Source organism: Hirundo rustica, chromosome 9 (genome assembly GCF_015227805.2).
Source record: "Hirundo rustica isolate bHirRus1 chromosome 9, bHirRus1.pri.v3, whole genome shotgun sequence".
In the NCBI taxonomy this organism is placed as follows: Eukaryota; Metazoa; Chordata; class Aves; order Passeriformes; family Hirundinidae; genus Hirundo; species Hirundo rustica.
In genome coordinates, this window is record NC_053458.1 from 15,860,010 (window position 1) to 15,873,692 (window position 13,683).

Sequence of the window (13,683 nt, forward strand, 5' to 3'; positions counted from 1 at the left end):
TCTGTTTTTGAATTGGGGAAGATGTGCAAATATCTTGGGAGGAATACTTGATTCAGTTACTAGGCCACCTGAAATCCTAATAGCAGTCAACTCTGAAGAATGCTGTGTATTGCAGTCATTTAGCTGTTGCCTTTTGTGTAGCTTGGAGAGTAGAAAATACGACAACATGGTGAGGAAAGAGGAAACAGAGTTTGGTGTCTTGACCTCTTGTGTATGGCTTTACAATTTTTATTTTCTATCTAAAACCATCAGCATGATGTAAACTAGATTGTTGTACCTGTAACTACCAGCTTGGAACCAGAAGTTGGCGTGGGTTGATTGGAAGATATGTTAAGTCTGCAGCTGTTTTAGATCTCTAAATACTACTCTTCATGTTAAGGCTATGATCAAGATTCATATTTGCATTGCTTTTAAGGTGTAATCTCCCCTTCTGCCTTACAAGCTGGTCATTCAGCTGCTTATGTTCTACTTGGTCTCTTGCTTTACAAGAGAAGTCTGCGTCTTGTAATTCTTCCCTTACAATTTAATAGGAAGTGTATCAGGGTTCTAGAAACTGGTAAGAATTTTAGCATGAGATTTCATCAAGACCCTTGAGCCTCTAAGGGAAACTTCTGGAGTAAAGCCTTGGAAGAATCTGCCGTAGGCTTCAGGAGTGCCACATCACTTAGGATGAGGAAAAAGTTCCCCAAGGGTGCTCTGCAGCACTATGTTTCTTTACCTCAGTTTTGCTTTTCCCATTAGCCCATGGGCCTTGCCCACCTCTGTTGTTCATAAATGTCCCCAGTTGGAGAAGGTTTGTCCTTTGCCTTGCCCTCATACTGCCCCTGTGCCCTTGGACCATTGGCTCCTGACCCCCTTACTTAACCCTGTCCCTGGACCCTTGGGTGTGAGGGCAAAATAAACTTCCCTGGAATTCTATACAGGAGACCCTTCCCATCTTTCTTCACTGACTTCTCTGTGGTGTGTGTCTGTGTGGACTTGAGTGACTGCCTGTGTACCCACCCGAGCGGCTTCTTGAGAACAGATGCCTTTCTGGGTGAGGTAGCAGCAGCCATCATCCATCTCCACGCTGCTACAAGAATTTGAGTAGTGAAGAGAATTGAGATGCTGCCCAAATTTCTGCAAGTGGTGAGATTTTTTTTTTCTTCTTTGTCTATGCCTCCTTTATCGGAGAGAATTACATTGCCTCTACTCAGCTAAGATAACCCCTTCCACTTAGTATCTCAATACTTTATTTCCAGTGCTGCACTGATTTCATCCATGATGACTTCAGGATCTTTGAATTCAAAGCATTCATGATTTGACTGATACCTAAAACACAATTTGCTACTTACATGAACAGTTCTCAACTGTAAAATGTGTTAAGTGATACTTTAAACTTAGATGACAGATTTGAAGGAGTGGTGGGACAATTGCTGATTGTAAGGGACAAAATTACTCTGTTCCATAGGCTTAGGAAGAACTTCAGATGGAGTCCTTGGGTCTCTTTTGTAGCTAATATTTCACCAAATTAATTTCCCCAGAGCAGTGAAGTATGGAAATAACTTCAGAGGGGCCGATGGCTGCCCATTCCAGGTGACACCATTGGTAAGACACACGTACACACAGAGATTCATTCCAAACAGAGTGGAGATTGCATTTGTTTCAGAATCTCAGAAATTAAGACTGTGGCTTTAGGCCGTTGTGGAGAAAGATGCCTCCTGATTTACACATCTGTGCTCAGAGACCTTTATATTTCCTTAACATTGACCAGCAGTGTGCTGTCAACTGCCTACTGTTCACAAGTATTTGATTTCAGTAGGGTATGCCTTCCCCTATTTCTAAGAACCTTGCAATATTGACTATTACGATTAATAGAGTTTACCAAAAGACAAAAATTGGGAGCATTTTGGTATCCCCATCCCTAAAAACCACTTTAGATGAAAGATCAGTGAAAGACTGGACTTGAAATGTAGTTGATGTTTCATAATCAACAGATGATAACTGGTTGCTAATGGTGTTTTTGGAGAGTCAGTTGATTAAGAAAAAGCAGTTTGAGTTTAGGCAGATAGGTCCTGTTCTGCAGCTAATATTGAGAAGTTTGAAAAAACTTTGGAGGTGGTAAAGTGACATCAGGTGAAAAATATTTCAGGTTGTTTAAAAACATCTTTTGGGAATAAAGGCTGTCCAACATGATAGACAAGATCTCTAATCCTCTTTCAGTGGATGGGCTGTATAATTTTTTAGTGTCATGAGTGGACTCAGTAGAGGAGGTTTGGTGCCTCTTACCTGAGTAGTCAGAATGGTTATGGAATGTTTCAGGTGATGATTTACGTTGCACAGGATTGTCAAGGTTTTGACTTGCACAATGATACCAGTTTTATTTCTGCTGGAAACGTCCTGATGTGTTTTTACTCTTTAATAGGACTGGATGGTGTTCTTGGTTTATTGTTGTGCTAAAGAGTACATTCAACTCGTCTCACATTCTAACTACCTCAGGAGCTAGAACTTCAATCTTTTTGCTCTAAGAAATGTTGACAAACACTATGTGGAGTTTTGTTTGTGTTTTTGTTTTGTTTAGGGTTGAACTTGCAAGGTGGCCAGTAGAGTAGTAAGAAGTATGGGCACTAATCCTTGCAATTTATACACAGGGAGTAATTGCCATATATGCAAGCTCTTATGTGTACTGCAGCCCAAATGCGCTAGGCTTTTTATGTACAGTTATTTTTTGCTACACTGTATAACTGTAGGATGATTAGTATCATACTTGTGTAATTGGCTTGTTCTCATGCGGTGTGAAGGATTGAAATCTTGAGACAAGCCCGTAGATTCTCTTGCTTTGGCTTTTCCTGTTTTTCTTACAGTTAAGAATGTGAAAGGGAGACTTAACCATCTTCATTCCTATTTACCCTGGACGTCTTTCTTGATGGGCTCTAGAGCATGTTCCAAACTGTTGCTGTGTTTGTAGAGTGAAATCAGTTTTCAGCTTGCTGAATAATAGCTTTACATTTTCTTACTGTTGTCTATCAGACTTTACAGAAAAATGAAGCTTTTCTTTGAATGTATTTTCAGGTTCTAGAATGTCTTCTAGAAGTAGCTCTTTCTAAGTAGCCCTAAAATAGAGGATCCAGAGTCATTCTTCAGTTGGTTATCCTTGTACTAACTGAACTCCTCACCCACTCAGGTTTAAGACTGTAGGGACAAACTATTGGAAGGAATGTACCTAGCAAGCAGGGAGTTGGATCTCTCCTAGACTTGGTAAATCCCACATCCTCTTGAGTCAAAAGCCTGCAGTGAAGTCCCTCAAATCACGTAAGAGGATTAGAATATTACGTCAAGTTTGTAAGCAGTAAAGTTTGTTCTGAGTAAAGTGTAAAAACAAGTAATATATCATGTTTAATTTTTTTAAGTTAATTTCTAAAATTAAGTTTTTTGGCTTACAGTAGTGTACTTCTCTTTAAAGTTAACTCCTGCATCTCAATTCAAACAGATTTGTCTGTTTAAGGTATAGTTAGCTGATGAATAATAAGCCTTTCTGTATAAATAAAAAGGTGTATTAACTGAAGTCCAGCATCTAATACAAAAGAGCTTCTGATCTTAGTCTCCAAATCTAAGCTTTCCTCATCCCGTTCTTTGGTACTTCAAAGCTGATGCCAACAGGGAAAGGAGTAAATACCCAGAGGGTAAATTTGAGCATCAAAATCTGCTGAGACAAAAACAAAAGAGAAGACTTTTTAAGACTCCATAGCCCCTTACTATTCTGTGATTCTGATTTAAAACAAAATCCTTTCTGTATGCAGAACTGTGGTTGAGGGTTTTTTGTGGGCTTACTTTTTTTTTTTTTTTCATGATTTGAAGATTACCAAGTGTTACAGGAGACCAAGGAATAAATAATCTACTTGCCTTTCTGGTCCCCTGCAGGTGAAACATTTGGGTATTTGCAACAAATGTGCCTGTTCTTTTTATGGAGACTTACCATCTTCGTTACTGTTTACCCTGGACATCTTCCTCGTGGACTCAAGAACATGGGTTCCAAACTGTTGCTGTGTTTGTAAAGTTCTTTATATACCCAAAGCTGTGAAGGTAAGTCAGAAATGTTGGGAGTTTTTGTGGGTCATCAGAAAAGCTAAGGATGGTGGCAGGAGCAATGCATGTACTGTGAATAAGCACAACCTACTGTGTTTATAAGTGAATATTTGTCAAAGATTTCAAAGAGTAGAACAACTGTATGGACTTAGGAAAAGAGCCATGGATGTTAATGTGCCCAGTTAAAAAAAAAAAAAAAATCTTTTATTGTATAGTCCTTTTCAGTCTTCTCACTTCAGATAGGTCTTAAGATAGATGTCCTTCATCACCAGCTAATAACATGGTTGTCCACATCCTTTGGTTTTCTTTTGTTAGCAGTAAGGTTGCTGCATCATTAGCCATCAGTTGTTAAAATTCCTCTAAATGTACCGCCAAATCAATCTTCCTCTTTTCATGTAGAAACACATTGGAGCCTGTTTGAGTGTCTTAGAACATAGCTAAGCTAAGCTAATTAGCTACTACCCATGTGGGAGCAGACAATTAACAGTTGCCTTACCCTCAGATTTGGGGTCAGCAGTGCTGAATGTGCTACAGTATTGCTCCGTAGAGCTGCTTATCTGGGCCTGCTCTCCATAGGTATCATGGGATCCTAGAGTCATTGGAATGCGGTAATGTCTATGGCCTGTCCACCTTCTCACCCTGCAGACATCTGCTGAGTGTCTGGATTTTGTATTTCTGGTCAGATTTTGTATTTCTCCTTGACTTTCTGTCTAACTGTGTGTAGCATTTTGAGTCAGGCCAGGTTGCAGGCCAGTATTGTAGCATTTCCTAGGAGAAAGATTTTGCAGGGTGTCTGGGGTATCCCAGTTCTGAATCTGACTGACTGAATGCCCTCTTGGTAAAACACAAGTGCTGTGTGAAATGGGTATATACAAGGGATGGTGCCTTCCTGCTTTTGTGTCCAGTCCCTGAACACTGCATTATAAATGTTACTCAGTGAATAGTTTATTTCTGCAACTGAAATCTGCATAAAGATTATATATTTTTATATAAAAGCCTCTATAAATACATTAGCAACAAAAGAAGGGATAAGGTGACTCTCCATCTTCTATTAGATGCAAGAGGAAAGAATGACAGATGATGAGGAAAAAGCTGAGGTACTTAATGCTTTCTTTACCTCAGTGTAGTAGTAAGACCAGTTATTGTCTGGGTAGCCAGCTTCCTGAGCTGGAAGACAGGGACAGGCAGCAGGATGAAGGCTCCATAATCCAAGGGTAGATGGTGAGTGAAGGATCAGCAAGGTCTACCAAAGGCTACAGAGGAAGGTGGCAGAAGTGCTTATCACTACTTTCCATCAGTGAGCAGCAGCCCTGCCTAATGGGGATCCCAGATTGTTGGACGAGGTGTCACATTTGCCATCTACGAGAACCGGTGAAAGAAGGATCTGAGGAGTTTCAGGCCTGGCAGCCTGATCTCAGTGCCGGGGAAGGGTATGGAGTAAATCTTGAGTGCAATCACTGAGCACATGCAGGATTCCAGGGGATCTGCACCAGCCAGCAGGGGTTTAGGAAACAGAGGTCCTGCTTGACTTACCTTGTGTCCTGTGACAAAGTGACCTGCTTAGCCAGTGACAGAAAGACTGGATGTTACCTGGCTAAACTTCACTAAGGCCTTTGACTGTCTCCCACGACATTTTCCTTGAGAAAAAATGGCTACTCATGACTTGGACAGGTTCACTCCTTGCTGGGTAAAAACTGGTTGGATGGCTGGGCCCAGAAAGTGATGGTGAATTGAGTTAAATCCAGTTAGTGTCCGGTCACAAGTGGTGCTCCTCAGTATTGGAGGCCATGGTGTATTGGGACATGTTCTATTCAATAGCATTATCGATGATCTGGATGAGGGGATTGAGTACACCCTCATTTTGCAGGCTCTCTGCCCAAATTGGGCAGGGGTGTTTCTCCTGGAGGGTAGGGAGGCTCTGCAGAGGAATCTTGACAGGCTGGTGTGTTGAGGCCAGTGGTATGAAGTTCAACAACACGAAGTGCCAGATCCTGTCCTCGGGTCACAGTGACCTCATGCAGTACTATAGGCTTGGGGAAAATGGGGGAAGATGCCCACAGGAAAAGGAGCTGGGAGTGCTGGTTGACAGTGGCTGAACGTGAGCCAGTGTGTGCCCAGGTGGCCACGAAGGCCAATGGCATCCTGGCCTGTACCAGCAACGTTGTGGCCAGCAGGACGAGGGCAGTGGTTATCTCCCTGTATCCAGCACTGATCAAGCTGCACCTGGAATACTGTGTCCAGTTCTGGGCCCCTCACTACAAAAAGGTCATTGAGGTGCTGCGTGTCTCAAGAAGGGCAACAGAGTTGGTGAAGGGTCTGGAGCACAAGTCCTACCAGCTGCAGGGGAAGCTGGGGATATTTGGGGTAAAGGAGGCTTGAGGGGAACCCTATCGCTATCAATGACTACCTGAATGGAGGTTGTAATGAGGGAGGGGGGGTTCAGTCTCCCGGGTCACAATCAGTAGGACATGCAAGAGGAAACAGCCTCAAATTGGATCAGATTTAGATTGGATATTAGGGAAAATTTTGTCACTGAAGGGTTTATCAACCTTTGTAACAGGCAGCCCAGGGAAGTGGCTGAGCCACCATCCCTGGAGATATTTAAAAGACATGTAGATGTGGTAATTACGGTCATGGTTTAGTGGTGCACTTGGCAGTGTTAGGCAAACGCTTGAATTCAATGATCTGAAAGGACTTTTCTAACCTAAATGGTTTTATGGTTCTATGACTGTCAGTAGCATGATATTAAATAATGTCATAAGTGGGTTTTGTGTACAGCAATTATAATTTAAAGAATATCGCTCATTCCACCTATTGCTTGGTTGAAGGTAAAACCTTGTGCAGCCTGTTACTACTGTTAGAGTACACGGCAGTCCTAATGCTGGAGTTCTCAACCCACTGTGTACCAAGGGGTTAATTTGTTTCTATCACTGGGGATTTGAATTCCTTGTCTGTGCTGAGGTCACTGTCACTGTTAAATGACAGATGTCTTTCTGAAAATCCCTTGCATCTTTCCATGTGTTGTAAAGTTCGGTGACTGCAATAACAGGGTGTTGTTCTTTAATAACTGTTAAATTTATTCTTTAGAGAATTTACAAAGATGTCCTATTGCTCTGGGAGAGCTCCCTTGATGCCGAACTCTGCATTTTCTTTTTGCATAATGCCTACAGATTTAGAGCCACTGTACTCCCAGTTGTATAGCTTCTGTATCCCTTGTTCAGTGCTGCTGAAATACTCGTAAATCTCCTTTCTTCTAGTGGCTTTGTGCAGCAGCTGGGGTATGACAATAAGGTCCCTGATCTATAATTCCAGACAGCCCCGGAGGGTGAACAGATCGACCAATCCTCATCCCCAACGTAAGCCCAGGGAACTCACTGTCCCTGGGAGGTAGTTGTCTAATGCTTTCTATTTGTATTCTGCATGAAACTCTTCTTGATGCTGGACTGTTGTTCACTTAGAGAATTATCCAGTGCACAGTATATAAACTCCCACTAGAGATTGAATGCATGTAAATAAAGCATGCCTTAAGTCTGGCATAATGTAACTTTAAGTGAGAAGAAATAGACTCAATGTAAGCACCTTGTAAAGCCGCATTCACTGCTAAGATCTGCACAATGCAGTCACAATCTGCATTTCTATGTCACACGGATAAGAGGTAAGGAGGACAGCTGTATAGGTTTTCTAATTCCAGGGATTTCCTGGCTTTTTATTGATTTGATGAGAATACAACACTGGCTTTTAAAAATAACATCTGTTTTTAAATACTCTTGTGGAGTAGCAACACTTATGTTGTAACAAAAAGACGTAGTTTGAAAAATGTGATTGATTGACCTTTATGCTACACACGCCTCATGAAAATGTTACTTTATAGTCTGTTTTCACACCACCTAAAAGCCTGGCAGGCATTTCAGAGTACAGACAGAAGATGATCCCTGCCCTATAGCTGTTGCTATCTCCTTGTAATCTCTAGCTATAGTCACTTCAGCTGTATGATTTTTGCAACTTTCATGTCTGTGTAGCAGCATTGACATGTATTTTAACTATAAATTATTTAGAGCATATCTGCTTGAAAGCTGGTACTCATTTACTCCTAAACCTCCATCATCTGCCTAAACATTGAGATTAATGAAGTGTAAAAGGCTATTTTTAAGTATGAGGTGTTAGGCACATTCATTCAGTCTTTGATTGCGCTTGGTTTATCCAAGCAGCTTTAATGCTGACAAAATTGTCAGACTAATTTTGTTTTCTGCAGCAGCTTTAAAGGATATTAAACTGCTTCAGTTTAGTGATTTGCTGTTTGCCAGAAAAATAGATTCAGTATATGGAAAGTAGTCCCATTTTGATAGAAGTAGTGTGCTCTGTGCCATGGCCCCCCTGCATCAAGGCAAATGGCAGCAGCACAGGCAGGGCAGCACCCAGCCTGCTTCGCTAAGGTTGAGTGTCGGATACCTCATCAGCGCTACTCTTACAAAAACGATGGTTCTGCTGATACTACAGAAGAACAATTCCGTAAGTGTCCTCTGAAAGCTAATCTCTAAAGAAAAGATGGAATCTTCTATTATTTTCATCTAATTTCACAATAGTTTCTTGTGCATATTTTTAAGAACTGGTAGTCTTCTCTGTAATTCCTCCAGAAAGGTAATGTACCACAGGTCTGCTAGAAGGAATAAGAACAGCTTACTTACAGAGGACAGACCATGCAAGTCATATTTGACTTGTCTTTCAGTCCCTGTTGTAAAGATAGCTCTACATTTATGGTCTTTACCTGTCCTTTCTCAGATGGGAATTCAGGAAGGCTGACAAAAAAAATCCTATTTAAAGCTTTATTTCAAACAAAGGATTCAGTTTCCCAAGTTGCCTATCAAAGTGTATAAATTCATCCCTAATAAACCTGGATTTGGACTGAGTTGAAGATTATTAAATTGCAGTAGCCTTTTTGAATTAGGATGGTGTTTGTTTTCAGATGATCTAAACAAAGGATATCTCAGGCTCTGAAAGTAAATGTAAAATAATCCCAGTCTCTTTAGTTTTAGTTAATTGCAGCAGAATTCAGTTGGGACAAAGTCCTTGTGAATAAAAGTGCATAAAACACTGTTCAGAGCACTCAAAGTTCTGTGCCAGAGCACGGGGGTTTCCTAATTACTTCTGCATAAGAGCTAAGCACTGTGCTTGTTGAGGAGATGGGCATTATTGGTTACAGTGTTTGTGTAATGTATGGTGTAATTAACATAGTCTTGGTTAGCTAAAATGAACTTTACATCAACATTGATTTGTATTTGTTTTATCCTTACTGCTTTCAGGAGGCTTGTTTTATCTGTAGGTTAATGACAATATGATTTTTTTGGACATTAAATATAGCCAAAATAAGGAAAGACCTCCATTGAGGAGAACTAGCTTGCTTCCATTTCACAGAGTTTTCAAATAACCACATTATAATTTTGTTTCTTACTAAAAATGCTCACAGACTTTATCAAAATTATTTAACAGTGTTTGAAACATTTTTCTTTATGTTTGAATGGTTTTTGAGAAAGTACAAGTATTTCAGAATGTTTAAAGTATGAAAGATAACAGCACGGGACATTTTAAATGCAACAGGATTTTTCAGTGGAAGTTTTATGCTTACAAAAAGGCATTTTTTTCAAGCAAAAAGCCCCCAACATCCGGCCTTACAGAAGTTGTGGGTCTCAGAGTGTGAATTTTGCTTGCTGTTTTTCTAGATGCTCTAGACTTTACATCTTTTCATCCATATCATAAATACTTATTTAATTTCCATGGAAGTAAGCTGAGGGACTATGTCTGAATCAGAGGCAGCTAAATCCCACATATTTGTTAGGATATAATCTACATTTACTCTTTTGCTCTTCTAGGTGTCTTTTGGTCCATTCAGGATCTTTCATGTCTCAAGCCTGTGGAGGGTGCCATAATGTGCCAGGGTACCCTGTTGTGCTAATTGTTCTTTCTACATATTAGCTGTGTCAAATCTTATTTCTTAGGTTGATGTCATTCATTGTTTCAAATCAAGACTGACTTACTTTCTCTTCTGCCTCTCTTGATTCCTTCTTCGCGTATCACATTTCCTTTTCTACTCATGGTGTCTAATTTGTCATCAAAGTGGTAAGGATATTTTATACAGACTGATTTCTTCTTCCTTATCCCACATTTGATCTATCATTATTTTTGCCAACCTGAATCAATGATAAATATTGCTGCAAGTGTAACTATGGACAGATAGGCAAGTATGAATCTTTGAAAGAACAATTGAAAAGGAGTTGTCCATTTTCTGATATTTTGTTTACTATACATTTATAGTAGAAACTATATTTAAATCCAGATGCAATTGTACATAACTGAACACATAAGCTCAGATATATCTAACTTCAGTGTACCTTTCATATTTCAGAACTGAAGTGCCTGAGATTTTAAATAACTGAAATAAGACTCAAAAAATGCGGAACAAGAATGCAGTGTTTCAAGAGTCCTTTCATTTAATTTCAGACCACTACTCGCTTCCTGTAAGAGGTTTTTAAGTGTTTAGTTCCTGAGAATTGTATTTTCTTTCCAAACAGAATTTGGCCATAATTCCCGCCCCCCCCCCCCCCCCCCCCCAAGTTATTGGGGGAATTATTTTTCCTAATTTAAGAAAAATAATCCCTATTATAACATGCTTGATTTTTATTTTTCTTAAGTTTAAATTAATGTTCATATTTTTAAAAATAATTTTGGACTTTTTTGGTAGACTGTCATAAGCTCAAGCTGATTAGCCTTTTTTAACATTACAGTAACAGTATAGAAATGCAGAATGTTTATTTTGCTAATGGTTTTCCCTACCAATAGTACATTTCTGTTTCTAGTTTTGTTGCACTTGCATGATGGAGTACAGTTGTGATGATACTACTTTAAAATCCTTAACTGTCTTCATAAAACTTTTTGTATTTGTTCCTTTCCTCTGAGTGAGTCAGAAAACATAACCCTTCACAGGAGAACAGGCTTCAGGCTGCTCCATTTCTATCAGTGGAGATAAAAACTATGTTCTTAAAGTGTATGGGTTAGGTCCTTTACATTGACCTCTCACTTTGAAGAGCTATTGTGGGTTGGGAAAGGATTGCTTTGAAGAAGTTTTGTTGTGGCCCTTCTAGTTTCTTATTTGTTTGACTGCTATTTGGGAGCACTGGTAGTTAATAAAAGACCAAAGGAAAAAAACCCCAAACAAAACACCGAAAATGTTCTTCAATGAGTGGTAGTATCACAGCGAAGCATTGCTTTAGAAGTAACTGAATAAGAGTCAAGCAAGGATTCTCTGCTTGTGTTTAGCTTTTCCAAAGACTTCTCATGTTTTGTGGGAATTAATTTAGTAATGATTAATCTTCTCATTTGGATAAGGAAATTATAAATGTTAATAAAACAGCTGAAAATATTTTGAGATTCCAAGTGAGTCTACTACAGAATTGCTTATTTTGTTGCTACCATGACTTAATAACCCCAGGACTTCTGTGTTCTTTTCTTGAAGAAGTTGCTTTCGCTTAATTCCTTTTTCATTAGCAAAATTTAATTCCTTTTTCATGTGCTGGCTCAGTGTTTCAGTCCTTGAATTTCCAAAGTGGCTCTCCATGGTTTCCATTCAAAAACTTGTTATTTCTTGCATTTGAACCTCATCAGGGTTTCAGGTCCTCTTGAAAGACTTGAGGTTTTCTTTTTTTTTTTTTTTTTTTTTTTTTTTTTTTTTTCCCCTTTTCTAGGAAGTTCACAAATAAAGGAGTTGTTGTTCTTTAAAACAAGCTCAGGATTAAAAAGAAACCCCAGCAAAGTCTGAATCGCTGAGTCTGTCTGGCTATCTGTCTTTATACTTTATAATGGAGCCCACTGGTGTAGTTTCTGTGCGGCAGTGTGGTTAATAAAATGAGATCCCAAGTGAACTTGCAGGTTTTTATCCTCTGTGGTGGTAGATAGCAGAGCCTCGTGTAATCCTGAGATGATCAGTGTTGATTTGTTAGCTTTGTCAGGAAGTGGAACCTAGACCATGACTGAGAAAAGGCCTTTTCTCCCCTTCTCACTCACTGGATAGTGTATGCTCTTCTTACATCTTTACAGGCTTTATGGAGCAGGAGCTGTCTCAGAAGTTTTGCCATTAACCCTAACAAAAAGTAACTTGTACTCATCATCCTGATTTTTGGATTTGAGTAAGAATCAGATCTGAAGGGTTGCTTATATGACTGGAATAAAACATGCTGGAACACTCATTAGTGAGGACTCACTCTGTGTGAAGAAGGGCTTTTCTCTGGAGTAAATCAAGACCATGTCTAAAAAAGGTGTGCTCCCTTTTTTTTTTGCCTCATACTGGATTTCAAAGAGTAGAATTAACAAACAGGATATAGCTTGTCTGTTTATACTCAGTAGATACAAATGCTTCATTACATTTTCAGGTTAATGACTTACTTTGGATGTTTGTCCTGGTGTGCTGTAGTATGCAATACAGGTAGCATCTCTCTTAGTTTAGGATTTCATTAAAATACAGTGGCCGTTCATTGTATTCCATGTACGCCTACTTTTGGCTGATGGCTTCAGTTAACAAAAGGTGAGCTGATGGGGTGGAAGGTGTCTCCTGAACTTTTAATTTCATGTCAGAAATAGTTGGTTTAGTCCTATTTGGTTTTAGCCATCATGATATTAGGGTCATTGTCTCAGTCTCCTGATTTCATAGAACCGACTGGGAACATTGGAAATACTCACTGGAAGCTCTTGTTACTCTTCAGTGAGAGAGGAGGATGGAGAGAAAATGGCATTCAAAGAGGAGTTGATTTTCTTTTGATGTTTTAATTAAGGGGGTATTAAGAGAAAGCAGTGAACAAACTGTAGGTTTAAAAAGAAGGGCTAAATCTTTTGCCATCTAAATTAACAGTGTCCAAATGTAGTAATTATTGTATTGATTCTGTGATCACAAGTGTTTAGCACAAATGAAACTTAAATTTCTCATGGAAAAAGGAGTGTAATGAAGAGAGGCTTTCTTCTCCTGTTTCAGTGATTTCAGTCACAGATGTGCAGCACTTTTTAGTGCAACAGAAAAAAAATCTGCAGGCCAGGCTGATTTCTGCTTTCCTGTCCAGGTCTTGCCTTTTATAACAGCAAAACAGATACAGATTTTTTTTTGGAAAAATAGCTTGTAAAAAGAAATGGACTGTGAGAAAAAGCAGAGGTAGAAACATTGTTGTCCTTCATGCACTGGAATGGAGTGTCCTTAGCCTGTGGGAAACCATGCTGGAAGCCTCAGTAATGGATGACTAAATGAGTAATTTTGGGACAGTGTCATACAGCTGAATATAATTGAAAACATCTAGCGATTATTCCTCCAATGGCACGTCTCCTGTTGAATCACGAACAGGTTGGTTGGTGGGTTTTTATCATATTTTCCAAATAGTATTAGAGAGTTCATGTAGCATTTACAGCATGACAGGCCAGTCAGTCTCATCTCAGTGCCTGGCAGGATCATGCAGAAGATCCTCCTACAACTTGTGCAAAGGCATGTGGAAAATAAGATGATTGGTAACAGCCTACATGACTCTGCTAAGGGAAAATAATACCTGACAAATTTTGAACCTTCTACATCAAGAGTTAGTGCTGGTG

The 13,683-nt window shown here is 39.5% G+C and overlaps 1 protein-coding gene across 1 annotated transcript in view; it reads right to left on the reverse strand.

Moving 5' to 3' along the window:
- Positions 1 to 13,683, reverse strand: part of KYAT3 (kynurenine aminotransferase 3) — a 411,900-nt gene that overhangs the window by 218,769 nt on the left and 179,448 nt on the right. The window lies entirely within an intron of this gene.